Consider the following 13,449-nt stretch of genomic DNA (forward strand, 5'->3'; position numbering starts at 1 on the left):
GCAAAGCATGCCGGGATCCAAACCAGCTTTTGGGCTGGGGCTGGAGGGGGGAGTGAAAGAGAAGCAGTAATTTGTTTGCCATCACCCTGGAGCCAGGAAATCCAAACCTCAAGCGTTTCCCAGGCCACAGCACATGGGAGTTGGGGGAGAGTGTCAGAGTGGCTCCCAGGAGCACACCCACCCGTGTGCACACGCACGGGGAAGGGGCTCCACTCCAGCACCACCGCCGCCGAGATGCTGAGACAATCTCGAGTTTTCAGGCCATAGCTGTCAGGATGCTTCGGTATATTCGTCACCCCCCACTCCGTGGTGATAAAAATTTACACAGCCAACGAAACGAAGATTAATTTCATGTGAAAAGCTGACAGAATGGCCCATGTCATTGCTTTATTTGTGCCAGCACTCAGTAACTCGGTGCAAGTTCCATTGAGGTGGCAGACACCCCGTCCCCTTGAGCCATCTCGTCTCCTCTCTAATGATGCCACCGTTTTGACAAAACCAAGCAACGCAGCCGGTATGTGCGAATTTGGAATTAATTTTCCTCGGAAAGGTCAAGTATGTTAATGAGCTTTTGGCTGCCCGCGTTTTCTCTCTTGTGTTTTTCCCCCCGTTAATGGGGGGAAGAGGGTGGGGGGGGGGGGGGGAAAGAAGGGGGAGAAATAATTGCAGAAATAAAAACGAAGGAAGGAGGAAAAGAAAGAAGCTGTGAGGATTTGGAAGAGGCAGGATTCAGCGTGGTTTTTCAGGGGCTCTCCTTTTCCAGGACCGAGGCGGGCTAATTGTATCAGCGCAAGTCTGTGCAGTTTGCTTGGAGCTGTTGAGCGGGGCCAGGGATGTCATGGATAGCAGAGTTGGTGTAACCTGGCACAGAGGGGGTGAATTGCACCTCCTTTGCACTCAGGGACTGAAGGCAGCCCTGTGTGTTGGCAGCTGCCTTCGTTTTCCATCACAGAATGGCTGAGCTCGGCTCAACGCAGGGCTCTGTGTGCTGGGCGAGCAGAGAGCAAGGGAAGGTGAAGGAAAGGAGGATTTCCATTATGAGAGGAAGCTGGAAGAAAGCTCAGCTGCTCTGGGAGAAAGGCCAGGGCCCACTAATTCATCCAGCTTAGAAACAGGACAAACAGGCAGTTTAAAGAGAAATTGTCCGTACAAATGGCAGGAGATGTTTGAACTAACTGTGATGCCAAGCACCTCTCACCACTGTGTTCCCTGAATTCCTGCCTTTATTCCTGCAAGTTAGAATTTGCCACCTTCTGGCATCCTCATGGAAGGAATTGCCTTGATATCTCAAGGGGTTGGGTGATGATCAACTGGAGGAAAGGTGGTGAAAACAGCAGATGATGTGTCAGGGCATAATGGAGCAAAGCTGAACTCCTGGCTCTGTCACACACGAGTCACACTCACCTGGATAGGACATTTAGGGTAGGATTCATCTCACCTAATTTTAGCCTTCTTAAGCAGAGTATCCAGACTAAACTAATTGTCCAGGTTTCTCTTCTTCATAACAGAGAACAGTAAGAAGGAACACATATCCCACCTAATTTAAGATGAGAGAAATTCCATCCTGGCAAGGAGTTGCTTTCTCATTGAATATAAAGTGAACTTAAACAATTAATTTGGACTGAACCTCTACCTTTTAGAGGCTTAAAATTATGGGGTGTGATTTCCTCCTCATTCTCGTCTCCCTGCTCCCATTCTGGCTCTTATTTCCATGTAATCCTACAGGCAGAGGAAATCCAGTGGGTCTCATAGTGGCTGTATTGGCAGGGTAGGATCAATGCCTTTCCCTCAGCTTGCTTAGGCTGGCTCCATGCTTTTCCAGTCTTGTGGCAACACAACCTTTGGCTGTGATCCGGTCCTTCCTGCCTCACACTGCTGGAGCCAGCCCAGCACACGGAATCTTGGGCATTGGCCAGGAAGCCTTTGTTGACTTTGGAGGGTGCATGTTTTGCCATCCTGGCCACAGCGCAAGGAGAAACGATGTGCAATGTAACAGTGCCGGTGTCACATTTAAGGGTGTCCTTAATTAGGGGTTTGCTTTGTTTTACACCTTACTCAGCTGGTTCTGGTGTGTGGGTCCATCCGTGCGTGGCCCTGGCGTGTTCCCCACATGACTCATCCTGCAGCGGGGCTGCCTCAGGCTCGTGGCTGGGACACGGATTTCCAAAGCACTCAAGTGGCCAAACTTAGTGATTTTCAGCTGACTCCCAGCACTGTCCTAAACAAGGAATTCCTACCCATAAAGCACTGTGCTGCCCACGCTCTCCCCCTCTCCCCCAGGCTCTGTTGTGTTCGTGGAGGCACATTCTGCTCTGCTGACCCTGCTGCAAGGTGGGGTGGCAGTTAGGGACAGTGAGATTCACCAGAGGAGCTTTGGGCTGTCCCTCTCACATGTGCTTGCCCAGATGGTCTCAGAACATGCATGGGCATTACCAGATGTATATCTTTCCTCTCTAGAAGTTGTTGTGTTGTTAGGTGGTTGCTTTATTCCTCCTCAGAGGCAGTTTCTGTGATGGAAGGAAATTATTTGCTAAGCTCTGCTAAGGTATAAATTTAATAATAAATATTAATCTGTGCACAGGACAAAGGGGGTGCAAGAGATATTTGAAATATTTCAGTGGCAAATGGGATTTTGAGTCCTCAGTTCTGGCAACAAAAGGAACACAGGAGGTGTCTGCACAGAGATTGCTCGTTCATGGCCATGGTGAAGTAGGGCATCCCTGTCCTGTGGTTGCCTGGGATTTCAGAAGAGGATGAGATCTATAAGAACTTGAGTTCTTAGGGAACTTCTCACCCAGCAGCTCCCTGGGGCTTTAGCTGAACTGTGGGATATTCAGTGTTTCCCAACTCTTGTGTCAAGGACCATCTCCTCTCTTCCCAGCTGTGAGATGTGGCTCTGCACCATTTCTGTGTCCTCCCCTCCCACGCTCTGGTTTCCGTAGGGAGGAATCCTGGGGATGTGAGTCAGGGAGCTGCAGTGTTCTGTCACCAGTGGGAATGATTCAGGCCTGAGACAGCACAGCACACCTACCCCCTGATTTACAGATCGCCCCAGGGACACTCAAAGCCACATTTTCCCAACATGCCAAGTTCTTGAGAAAACCCAGCCACTTGTTTTGGTGCTCAAACAGAAACATAACCCCTCAGAACAGGCACTGAGTCTATGAGATGCATCAGGGCAGTGAGTCTGCTCTCCCCTCCTAGTGCTCCTCCCGTGTTCATGGATATCATGGAGCACGGTGTCCCTTCATCCCTGTGTTGTGGGGATTGTTTGTGCCATCTTCTCTTAGCTTCTGTTTCTTTCTGTCCCTCTGTTTTTCCCCTGTGTGAGAGCACTGGTGCCTGCAATGGGAGGTCACCAGTGAGGTTACTCAACTGGCTCCAAGTATTAAGGCTTCCTGCTCTGCTATGAAGAGCTGCCAAGTCCCCCCTCCCCGCCGCTCACCACAAACCCAGTGCCTGTTTGTCTCCCTCTCTCCCCTTCTCATCCCTCCTCCTACCAAGACATTCAAATCTCTCCCCAGCAGACAGAGTGGGAGGAGAAGGCACCCCGAGCAACCTTCAGATGTGTCTGCCTGAGTTCCCAAGGCAGTGTGGCCACAGGGTGATGTTGTCTTTGCCCCTTATCAATGTTGCCAGAGGGTGAAAAGTGTCCCCATCTGTCCCTCCAGAGTCTGTGGCAGGTTCCCATCAGGACCTGACCCAGTAGTTGGGCTGACAAAAGGCTTTTGTTTCCACTGGAAAATGTCATCAGGTTCTTCTACCATCAGGCTGAGGGGATCCACGGATAACTGTGCAGGGGTTCATGAGCAGTGTTTAAGGAGAATGTGAATTTTGTCAGCAGGTGGGAATGGGCTGCACAAGGACCTGTAGCTTCCTCACAAAACTGGTAGGGGGGTACAGATGGATAGGAGTTAAAAATCTGTGCCCTAGGCATGAACCTGGGGAAAGACAAGGAATCTCCTGTCCCAAAGGAAGTGAAATGGCATCCCAGGGGCTGCTGTTTTCCCAAGGGCAATGTGGCAGTGGATGATCAGCCTAAAGGGAGAGAGCTGCCTTTGGTGGGCATCTGAGCACGTGGGGAGGGAGTAGAACACAGGGAGAGCTTCATTTACAGGAACAGAGCATGAACCAGAAAGGAGAAACAGTTAGAACAGGATCCTGTGAGTTGCAGAGGAGATAAATAAGGTGGGAATGGGGGGAAGATGGGAGGTCTGGTCACAATTTTTTGAAACAACCAAGGGGAGTGGAGATGCTGCTCCAAAAAGCACCGCAGAGATCAACCACATTCGAGTAAAAACATAATTTTCTTTAAGAATAATACAGAAGCCCCACACACTAATGGTTCAACAGGATGAGGAAAAGCTGCCTGCTCCACCCCAGTAAGTGCTGAGGTAAAGGTAAAACCAGAGCCCCTCGGGCAGGAGCCTGCCAGTGGTGCACACTCGGCCTTGGACACATCTGGGGTGCTCCAGTTGGCAACGATCCTGCTCTCAAAGCAGAAGAGAAACAGCTGCTTTGGAAGAGGATTTTAGCCTCTCCAGCTGTGGCTGAGTCCCCTTAGCTCCTTGTCTTTGCTCCTAACTCCCTTTCTTAAAGATCTCCCAGGAGATTTCCCACTGCTGTCAGTGCTACTGGGGTCACCAGCCAGGAGCTCTTGTCTTTTTCCCAGGAACTGTGAGGCTGAAGGAAACGTGCCCCGAGGGGTTCTTTGTGAGCATCACACCTGAATTTACCCCACTCTCTCCCAGTTTATGCTAAATGGAGACCACAAAGACCTCATTTAATGACTGGGTTTGTGTAGGTGTAAAGCTCTTTGAGGTCTCCATAAACATGGGTGTTTATTCATTTGGAGTTCATTTTGATTTTCTTTTAAGATGAATTCATCAGCAGGGAGAAAGCCAAAGCCTCGCTGCTAAAAATCCAAGTCTTGGTTTTGTTTTGTTTTAAGCCATGGAACAAGTATAAATTAACTAATTTCTAATTATGGTCTCATGGAGCTGGTCCTTCAGGCTGCCCCCATCCGTGTGGTCTGTGTTCTGGGAGCTCACAGACAAGGAAAAACTGAGGAAAAACATTGAAATAGGAGGACTGGAGGCAGCTCTTGCCTTGTTTGATGGCACCCTGTATTAGCTGCTCCTTTGGTTGTTAGGGATATCACATTCCAGGGACGCATTGCTGTGGTTAAGGGGTGAAGTGAGACAAATGAGAGGACAGAGGTTACACACATGAGCTACAAGGATGTCCCCATTTTGATGCCAGGTAGAAAATCAGATGGAGTGTGTTTGCTCCTGCCTTGGGGCTAAGAGCAACAAAGGGAAAGAGCAGGGGATTTATCTAACTACAGTCTAATATTCCTTTGGCTGCAGCAAAGGCTGCAGCACTTCCCAGCTATCGGCTGGCGCTTTCACTCACACACATCTGTGATTGATGGGCAGAGAGTATAAACACCTCATTAGTGCTATAATTCACTGGTTAGGGCTCAGACTGGGCTGTGGGAGGGAGGGGGGGGAAAAAAGAGTTGAGAAAGTTTAATAAAGGGGGAAAAAAAAAATGGAAGAAGGGAAAGAGCGGATGTAAAGGCCACACAAATCATTCCGGGGAGTTATCTGACCTGCTTTGAAAACTTTAATTGCCGATAATGGACAACCTGTTGGGTGGTATTTTATTAACACTAATAGATTTTTACGGGATATTTCTCACATTGCTCTCCCAGAGCCCAAGGAATACATTAAATATTAAAAGTTAATGCTCTCGGTTGCTGTTTCAAGGATGCCCCGCAGATAACGAGCTTTCCCGCAAGTTAGAAACCAGGAGAAAACATGAGCTGCCTTTGCCACTTACGGCCTCTGCAATAATAATGAGGAAAACACTTGAAGCCTGTGTGCACCTTGCAGCTGAGCTGCTCAAGTCTGGCCTAAGTGCTCTGTGAAGGCAGTGCCCAGTCCAGAGCTCGTAGCTGCATCTGATCTCCAATCCTGGATTTACAAGAGGCTGGATTCCAGAGTCCCACGCTGAAAGCAAATGTTTGTAACCCCCATATGCTACTTTACATTTCAGTTATTCAAAGCAGAGGCTGAGCCGACAACCTATTCCTGTTTCTCAGGAGAACTTAGGTCTGAAATGGATGATATTTTTCTTTAATGTGCTGAATGGTTTTATAAAAGTGTTGCTTATGCACTAATCTGTTTCAGAAATGACCCAGCTATCTGGGGCAGGAATGGAAGCACCCCAGGAAACATCTGTAGAGGCCTCCAGGACTGTAGGCAGCAAGGGGGTGGTTCTGGAGGAGGCTCCAAAGTCCTGCACACAGCAGACAACCCTCAAAGTATGGAAAAGAAGGTCAGTTCTGTACTGTAAAGAGATGGATTCAAGCAGCCCAAGAAAGAAAAGAAGTTAATGCAACACTGGGGAGGTTTGCTGGAGGGAAAGTTAATTTGAAGCAGGATGAGCAGTAACCAGCTTGTGTGGTGAGTCAGAGGGCTTGTGTTAGGACCGGAAAGTCGTAATACACTTTTGTGCTCGTGGGTAAAACCTGGACTTCCCCTTTTTAGTGCCTTCTTTGGGTGCACCAGCACCGCCAGCAGTGATACCCTGGGTCTAGAAAGCCAAGTTAAATCTATTAGCCCTGCCTGTGGTGGTCTTCCTCTTTGGAGCCATGTCATCTTCCCTGGTGGCAGCAACAGGCTCAGATTTGGATCTCACTCTGACCTCTGTTTCTGCAGCCACCTCCTTGTGCCAAACCAAGCTGGGCTGGATGGCCCCATCCACGCTCCCTGGAACAGCCCTGGTCCAACCCTGGTGAGTAATTCAGCTTTCCAGGCCTGCTTGGCTGGAGAGCAGCTTTACTGTCAGGCCAGCTAGACCTTACCAAGAGCCTGGTTCCAGCTGCCAGGCCTGTCCGTAGGCAGCCTACAAGAAGATGGATTTCCATATTTCCTTTCTCAGTAAGTGTTTTCTTGTAGTCATGCCATGAACTCTTTGAGCTGGATTATCTTGGTCTCCCCACTCTCCTCACCGTTGTTTTTTCCAGACAAGGAGGAGAAGCTGTCCAAACTACCTACTCACCCTTGGCAGCCAGTCTCACCCTCCTTGCTTAGAACAAGACATCTGTATCCCTCTGTATTCCATGCCCCATTTCTGTGGAAGTTTTTTCAGGTTAAGTAAAGGGTTCAGCTGCTCTGGGGTGGTGGAGGCAGAAGAGGAGAGGCTCCAGTTCAGTCTCCTCTAAGTCTGGCTTTAATAACTGAGATCTCATTTTGGCATCTTGAAGTTGAGCTGCTAGAGCCAGTTTTCTGAGGAGTTAGGGACTGATCACAGAGACCAGTTGTCTTCTCTTACATATGGACCTGCTCAGGTCACAAACGTGCACTGCAGGTTTTGGGCTTTGCTGGGGAATATTTCATTAATCCTGTCTGCACTGGGGGGTGTTAAGGGCCTTCAGGGACTGGACACCAGCTTGTCTGTGTCAGTTGAGTTAAATGCCATTTTTTTCCCTAGAACATTCCCCAAGGAGTCTTAATATGAATATACAGATGGTTAGTAAGTATGTATTTTGTCCTACAGTAAATGACACCACAGCAGCCGCAAGGTGGGTGTAAATGAAACTGGGAACTTCAGTTTCTGCAAGGTCTTACCTTTTGAGTTAGACCAGATGCTGAAGCCATGATGGGGCATGGGCAGGGCCAGTCTCTTGCTTTCCTTGAACACAGAGTCTTTAGATTAATTGGACTGAACTCTCTCCAGGTGGTTTAAGAGTCTTTTCAAATTGTGTATCTTCTGTCTCTGAAAGAAGGATTTGAATCACAGAATCACGGAATGGGTTGGGTTGGAAGGGACTTTGAAGCTCATCCCATTCCACCCCCTACCATGGGCAGGGACACCCTCCACTAGACCAGGTTGCTCCAAGCCCTGTCCAACCTGGCCTTGGACACTTCCAGGGATCCAGGGGCAGCCACAGCTTCTATGGGCAACCTGTGCCAGGGCCTCCCCACCCTCACAGCCAACAATTCCTTCCCAATGTCTAACCCTGCCCTCTCCCTTTGGCCATTCCCCCTTGTCCTATCAGTCCAGGCCCTTGTCCAAAGCCCCTTCCCAGCTCTCCTGGAGCCCTTTTAGGCTCTGGAAGGGGCTCCAAGGTCTCCCCAGAGCCTTCTCTTCTCCAGGCTGAACAATCCCAGTTCTCTCAGTGAATTTGGGAGGAAGTTGCTTGGAGGGTAATGGGGAAGAAGAGCCAGGAGAACTTGGTACAGTGGTTCTCTCCAAAGGATAAATCCTTTGGCTCCCACACTCCAGGATGTGCTTTGTTTCTAAACTGCTGTTTAGCAATAAAATGGTCTTAGTTACTTAACGGGAATTGACTTTGTCCCTTCTCCTCCCCCTGGCAGCCCATCCGTTCTCCCCTCTCCCCTCCAACAAAGGGCAGCTTTTCCTGATTGACCCCACAGGCTTACGAAAAACCTTTTTACTTAAACGCGTATTGACCTCAGTCTTGCTGCCCAGTGAATTATGTCACAGCTGGCAAATCCGAAAGCCATAAATCAGGGCTCCAACCCGGGGAGCTGTCTGCTGATGACACGGATCTGAGCCTTCATCGATGAAGGTTGTACCAGGTGCCTTCGTGTCTCTGACAACTGGGGAGGGAATACCCTTTTTATGTTTCTTCTCTGTCGTCATCCCCTAGGCCCTGTGATTTTTTTTTTCTCTTCCCTGTGGTTTTTTTTTTCATTTCCCTTCCCCATCTGTCTTTGCACCGTGTATAAAATTTCCTTCCTTGCCTTAACCCACCCTCCAAAGGAACCTGTCAGGCTTGACATCTTGGGTAGTCTTAATCCTTAGGTAGTGTTAATTTTGTCAGTCTTTCCTTCCTCCCTTCCTGTTTGATTTTTGTGTTGATTTGCTGTTGTTTTCCCTGATGTGATTTTATGATCCAGACAAATTGCCTGGACAAATGAGAAATTTAATGATACTGGAAATATTTCTCCCATATTTTGTGAAGCAAAGTGATTCCAATAGATCTTTTGCCCTGTGACTTGGGATGTGCTGGCTTGTTGTCACTTTGTGGATGAGAGAATACTCCATGAAATGTGAAGCATCATAACAAATTCAGTCAACCCTTCTGTCTCTGTGCAAGTATTGATCAAGTGGGAAGGAGGGAACTCGCTCCCTGACAGAGTTTGTAAAAGGAAGATCTGTGTTGTACTTGACTGAAATAGTAAAAATGCCACGAGTTTTCATAATTCCCTGTTCCTTTGGGGGATCAGGGAGGCACAGCTTCATCTTCCTCTTCTCACAGACAAGTATTTCACATCTTGCATGGGTGGCAGAGCCAGAAAAGGAGGGATATTTGCTTGCTTTCCCACATCTCAAAATAGAGCTACGTAAACAATTTTTGACTTTATTCTGTCTATGCTGGAATACAATGCTAGCTGGGAAAGAAAAAGCATATTTTTTAGTTCTTCTAGGATTAGTAGAAATACTGCCTTGGTGACAGACCCGCCGCTTGTTAGAGATCTTGCAACCCTGATTTTATATCTGTGGCACATTCCTTCGATGTGCCACGTGAATTCTTCAGCTCAGGAATGTCTTGAGTTTCGGAGATGTTACCTTTTTGTCTGTGTCTTGGCTGACTTTAGGAAAGGTAGACAGATAAGTTTGGAGGTAGCTCTGATAATGTGCCTGGTGCTGAGGCCAGACCTGGCAAGGCTGGGATCAGTCCAGGGCTGATGTTGGCTCTGAATGTCACTGGAGAAGCTGGGAGGGCCCTCAGTGGGTTCAGTGCTCTGGATGGAGATCAGAACCCGAGATAACAAGGTGATGACAAGCACCTTCAGAAATACTGACACAGAGACAGATAAAAGAAGATGCAGTAATAGTGTGTAGAAATAAATCCTTCTCGTTCTGCTTTTGATCTTCTGCGTTTCTTAAATGTAAGAATTTTCTTAATATCAGTTTCTTACATCATCCATAAGCTCATGCCCTGCACTTTAACAGCCTTACAAAAGGTTACTCAAAGAAATGGATCCAGGCACTTATTTTAAAGACACTGGATTAGGCACTATCTGTATTTAGATTAAATTCCTCCCCCACAATGTTTGCAATACAGTGTTTGTGGTACTACCATGTGCAGCACTGCCCAGAGAACGGAGCTGGCTGGAAATCCCCTCATCTGCATAAATGCAAATGACTAAAAACTTGGACTGGGGGGAGAAAAATCAGTAAATTATGGGTTTTATTCCTCCTTTATTGATGTAAATCCCAGGCATGTGTAATGATAGCTGTGATTTTAAAGTGGGCTGTGCCCCTTCAAAGAAAATGTGAGCTCATAAATCCTGTGAGATTAGAGATCCTGGGGCCCGATGTGGCAATGGCTCCGGGTTTATGGCATTCCTCAGGACAGCCGGGATAGGATGTTCTGTGACCCGGCTTTTATGAAGATCAAAAGGCTTAAAAACTGTTGAGAATAAGATTTTCACGTCGTCCAGGGGGGAGACACCAAGCTGTCAAGTGGGAGGAGGCTCTTTGAAGTGTGGAGATAAGGACCTTTCCAACCCCTGGTCAGGTATGAAAGCCATTTCCAGGCGGCAGAGGAGCGTGTCATTCCACTGGATGCTGTGCCAAGGGAATCCATGGAGCAGGCCAGCTGAGCTGAGCCAGGTGAACACCTGGCAGTGCCTCAGCCAACCCATAAACAGGACCAAACCCTGAATGTTTGAAGAGGGTTGAAAGGACTGGGAAAACGTAAAAATTAATGTGTTGGAGGAGGTGGGAATTATATGTGGGAATATCTCCCTGTGCTCCCACCAGCCTGAGTCCAGCAAAGCACCCACTGCAGGGAGCTGGAATAAGGAGTGTACTCCTGCAAGGATTATCTCAGCCTTGTGTCTGGGGCAGGTGGGAATGCTACCAGGGGGCTTCTGGGTGGGAAAAGGGTGAGGAGAGACAGAAAGTGGCCTCACACCTCTGTGTTCTGGCCAAGAGCTGAGCCACTGCAGGGCCAGGAGGGAGGAAGCAATTCACTGCTGCTGGAAGCCAGGAATAGCTTGTCACTGGTCGGGAATAGCTGTGGGAGAAGCACAGCACTGCTTTCCCGACTGTCCCAGGGCTCACCATCCAGCACAAACACTTACATGTTTGTTCCTTCCCTTCTCAGATTCCTCAGAGGGGCTGGCATTGGCAGCTGGATTATCGTGGTGCCTTGAGAAAGAACTTCTGCACAGCATTTTTCATGTAGGCAAAAGCTGTTAGTGCTGAAAACCTTCCCAAAAAAGGATTCCCCTGAGCTGGTAAGAATAATTTCTGGTCACATTTATAGAAGTTTAAATGGCATCTAGACAAGATAAATATCCTTAATGTTTTGTCATCCTTGTGCTGATGAACTAAAGATACATTTACTTTCCTGTAATGACTTTCTAAGAGAAAACAGCTAAACAAGACAGAATAAAAATGCAATTTTGTGACAGATGCTGTTGATACATATGTTTCCTCTGTAACAAGCTCAGTCCTTGGCTGACAATAAAATAAGAATTGTCCTTAGCCAACATCTTGAAAGCTGAAGGTGAAAACAGAGTGGTAGGAATCACATGGCTTTATAATCCATGTCCAAGCACTGAATTCCCTCACGGCAACAAATTTGGTTTAAAAAATCTTGTCGTAATTATCACAGCTCACATAGATACTTTCTAGGAACTGTTGTACATGGAATTGGTCAGAAACACTTTGATAGTCTGGTTCCTATTGAAAAATGCCATTTCTTGTTGGAAATGGTTGAGGAAATCACAAGGATTTATTTTATTTTTTTTGTTTTCAGAGGAGTACTAGAGAGAAGGGCCTGACTGGGTTAAAGCCATAGGTTTTATTTAGGTGTTCTTTTTCTTTTCCAATGATTTGTTGCTTCTTTTTCTAGTCATGTTGTGTATAACACATTTCCAGTGTATTTCAGTGGGTCCAGAATGAAATCGTGGAGGGAATATTGAGATTTTGGGAGTTCTTTTCCAAAGCAAAACATGAGTAATTAATGAAAGTAAGAAATCACGTTTCAAATGGAACATCCACTCTTTCCCTCATCCCACCAGTGCTGTTACACTCAGAGGCCAACCTGTGCAAATATTTTAGTAGTAGGATTGCAAAAGGAGCTCCCTGTTTGCTTCTTCTTTCCTTCTGACTGTTCAGGTTTTCTCTGTCGTCCTTCTTAAAGCCACAACTCCCCGAATACCAGAGTGGAGAGCAGTGTGTTGTCAACCTTCCCCTCAGCAGTGTGGTGTAACGGGCCCACTGCTCTGATTCACAGGGAAATTACTGTGTCCCTGTATCCTTTTAATTGTAGGGTTCACAACCAAAGCATGGAGACACACATAAATTATTACATTGTCATTTGATCTGGAGTCAGTCCAGTGTGAACCCTGAACGCCTGGAGCTGGTCCAGCCGAGTGTCAGGAACAGGGCTGAGAGTCCTGGTAAACACCACATGATTTCTGGTATTTGCAGGGCATCTGCTCTGCCTGCCCTTGCAGTACCTTTGGCTGCTCTGGAGAAGCTCCTGGGTGACTGGTGATTTTATTTAGGGCCTGGCCCATGGGAGGGTGAGCCATTCAGCTTGTCAGCCTGCTCCCAGAAGAAAAGCTGCAGTGGGGAAAAAAAAAAAAAACCCTTGCTCTGGGCTTTGAAACCTGAACTGCAGCCAGTTCCAGCTGAGGGATGTGACGGTCGCCTTCGCTGTGAAGTTGCCATCTGAACAATGACAGTGTTGTGTGGCTTGAAAAGACCAGGGGAAGGGATAAGTGTCTGTGGTGGCTGTGACTGGGCAGGTCTGTGTCAGGGAGCAGCCCAGACCCCTGGCCTTGCCTCAGACCATGCACCTCAACATCCACAGTTAGACCTGTTTCAAGGGGACACATATGCATCCCAAATTTTCTTCTCTTCCAAGCTCCCTTTGGCTGGACCATCTGGCCTTGCCTCTGCTCCTTTGAAAGCTTTGCCTCATTAAACAGCCCTGGGAGCTCAAGAAGGAAAGTCACGGGAGGAGAACAGGAAGGGGGATTGCTAAGAGATGTGCTATTCCTTAATAAAATAATAGCCTGAGAGGAGATCACAGCTTGTAACAACCAGTGAGATCCTGCTGCTAAGATTCCCTGCAAAGCTGCTCCTCTCAGGGCCAGGCTTCCCATCCCCAAAGCCAGCTGTGCTGTGCATGTGCTGCACAGCTCCCCCGAAGTCATGGCATGGAGGGTGAGAGTTATAATGTATTCATCCAAATCACATCCAAATCTCATCTTTTGTTTTCAATTTGTTGGGACAAACAGCTCCTCTCTTTATAATTTGGCACTCCTCTAAGGCCCCAGCTGAAGTCATTGCACTGGGTCTGAGCTACTTCAGCCTGTGAGATGCTTAAATTAACAACACAGTGGATGGGCAGAGGGGGAGAAGGAGGTTGGTACCTGCTGTGTCCCC

At 47.8% G+C, this 13,449-nt stretch overlaps 1 long non-coding RNA gene across 1 annotated transcript in view; it reads left to right on the forward strand.

Annotated features, from left to right (window-relative positions):
- LOC116795635 overlaps positions 1–13,449 on the forward strand; it is a 29,537-nt gene that overhangs the window by 3,088 nt on the left and 13,000 nt on the right. The window contains exons 3-5 of the long non-coding RNA XR_004360114.1: positions 6,195–6,342; positions 6,726–6,801; positions 11,153–11,285. This is a non-coding gene — a long non-coding RNA (uncharacterized LOC116795635). The remainder of the gene's footprint in view (positions 1–6,194; positions 6,343–6,725; positions 6,802–11,152; positions 11,286–13,449) is intronic.

The sequence above is a fragment of the Chiroxiphia lanceolata genome, chromosome 18 (assembly GCF_009829145.1).
Source record: "Chiroxiphia lanceolata isolate bChiLan1 chromosome 18, bChiLan1.pri, whole genome shotgun sequence".
Taxonomy (NCBI): domain Eukaryota; kingdom Metazoa; phylum Chordata; class Aves; order Passeriformes; family Pipridae; genus Chiroxiphia; species Chiroxiphia lanceolata.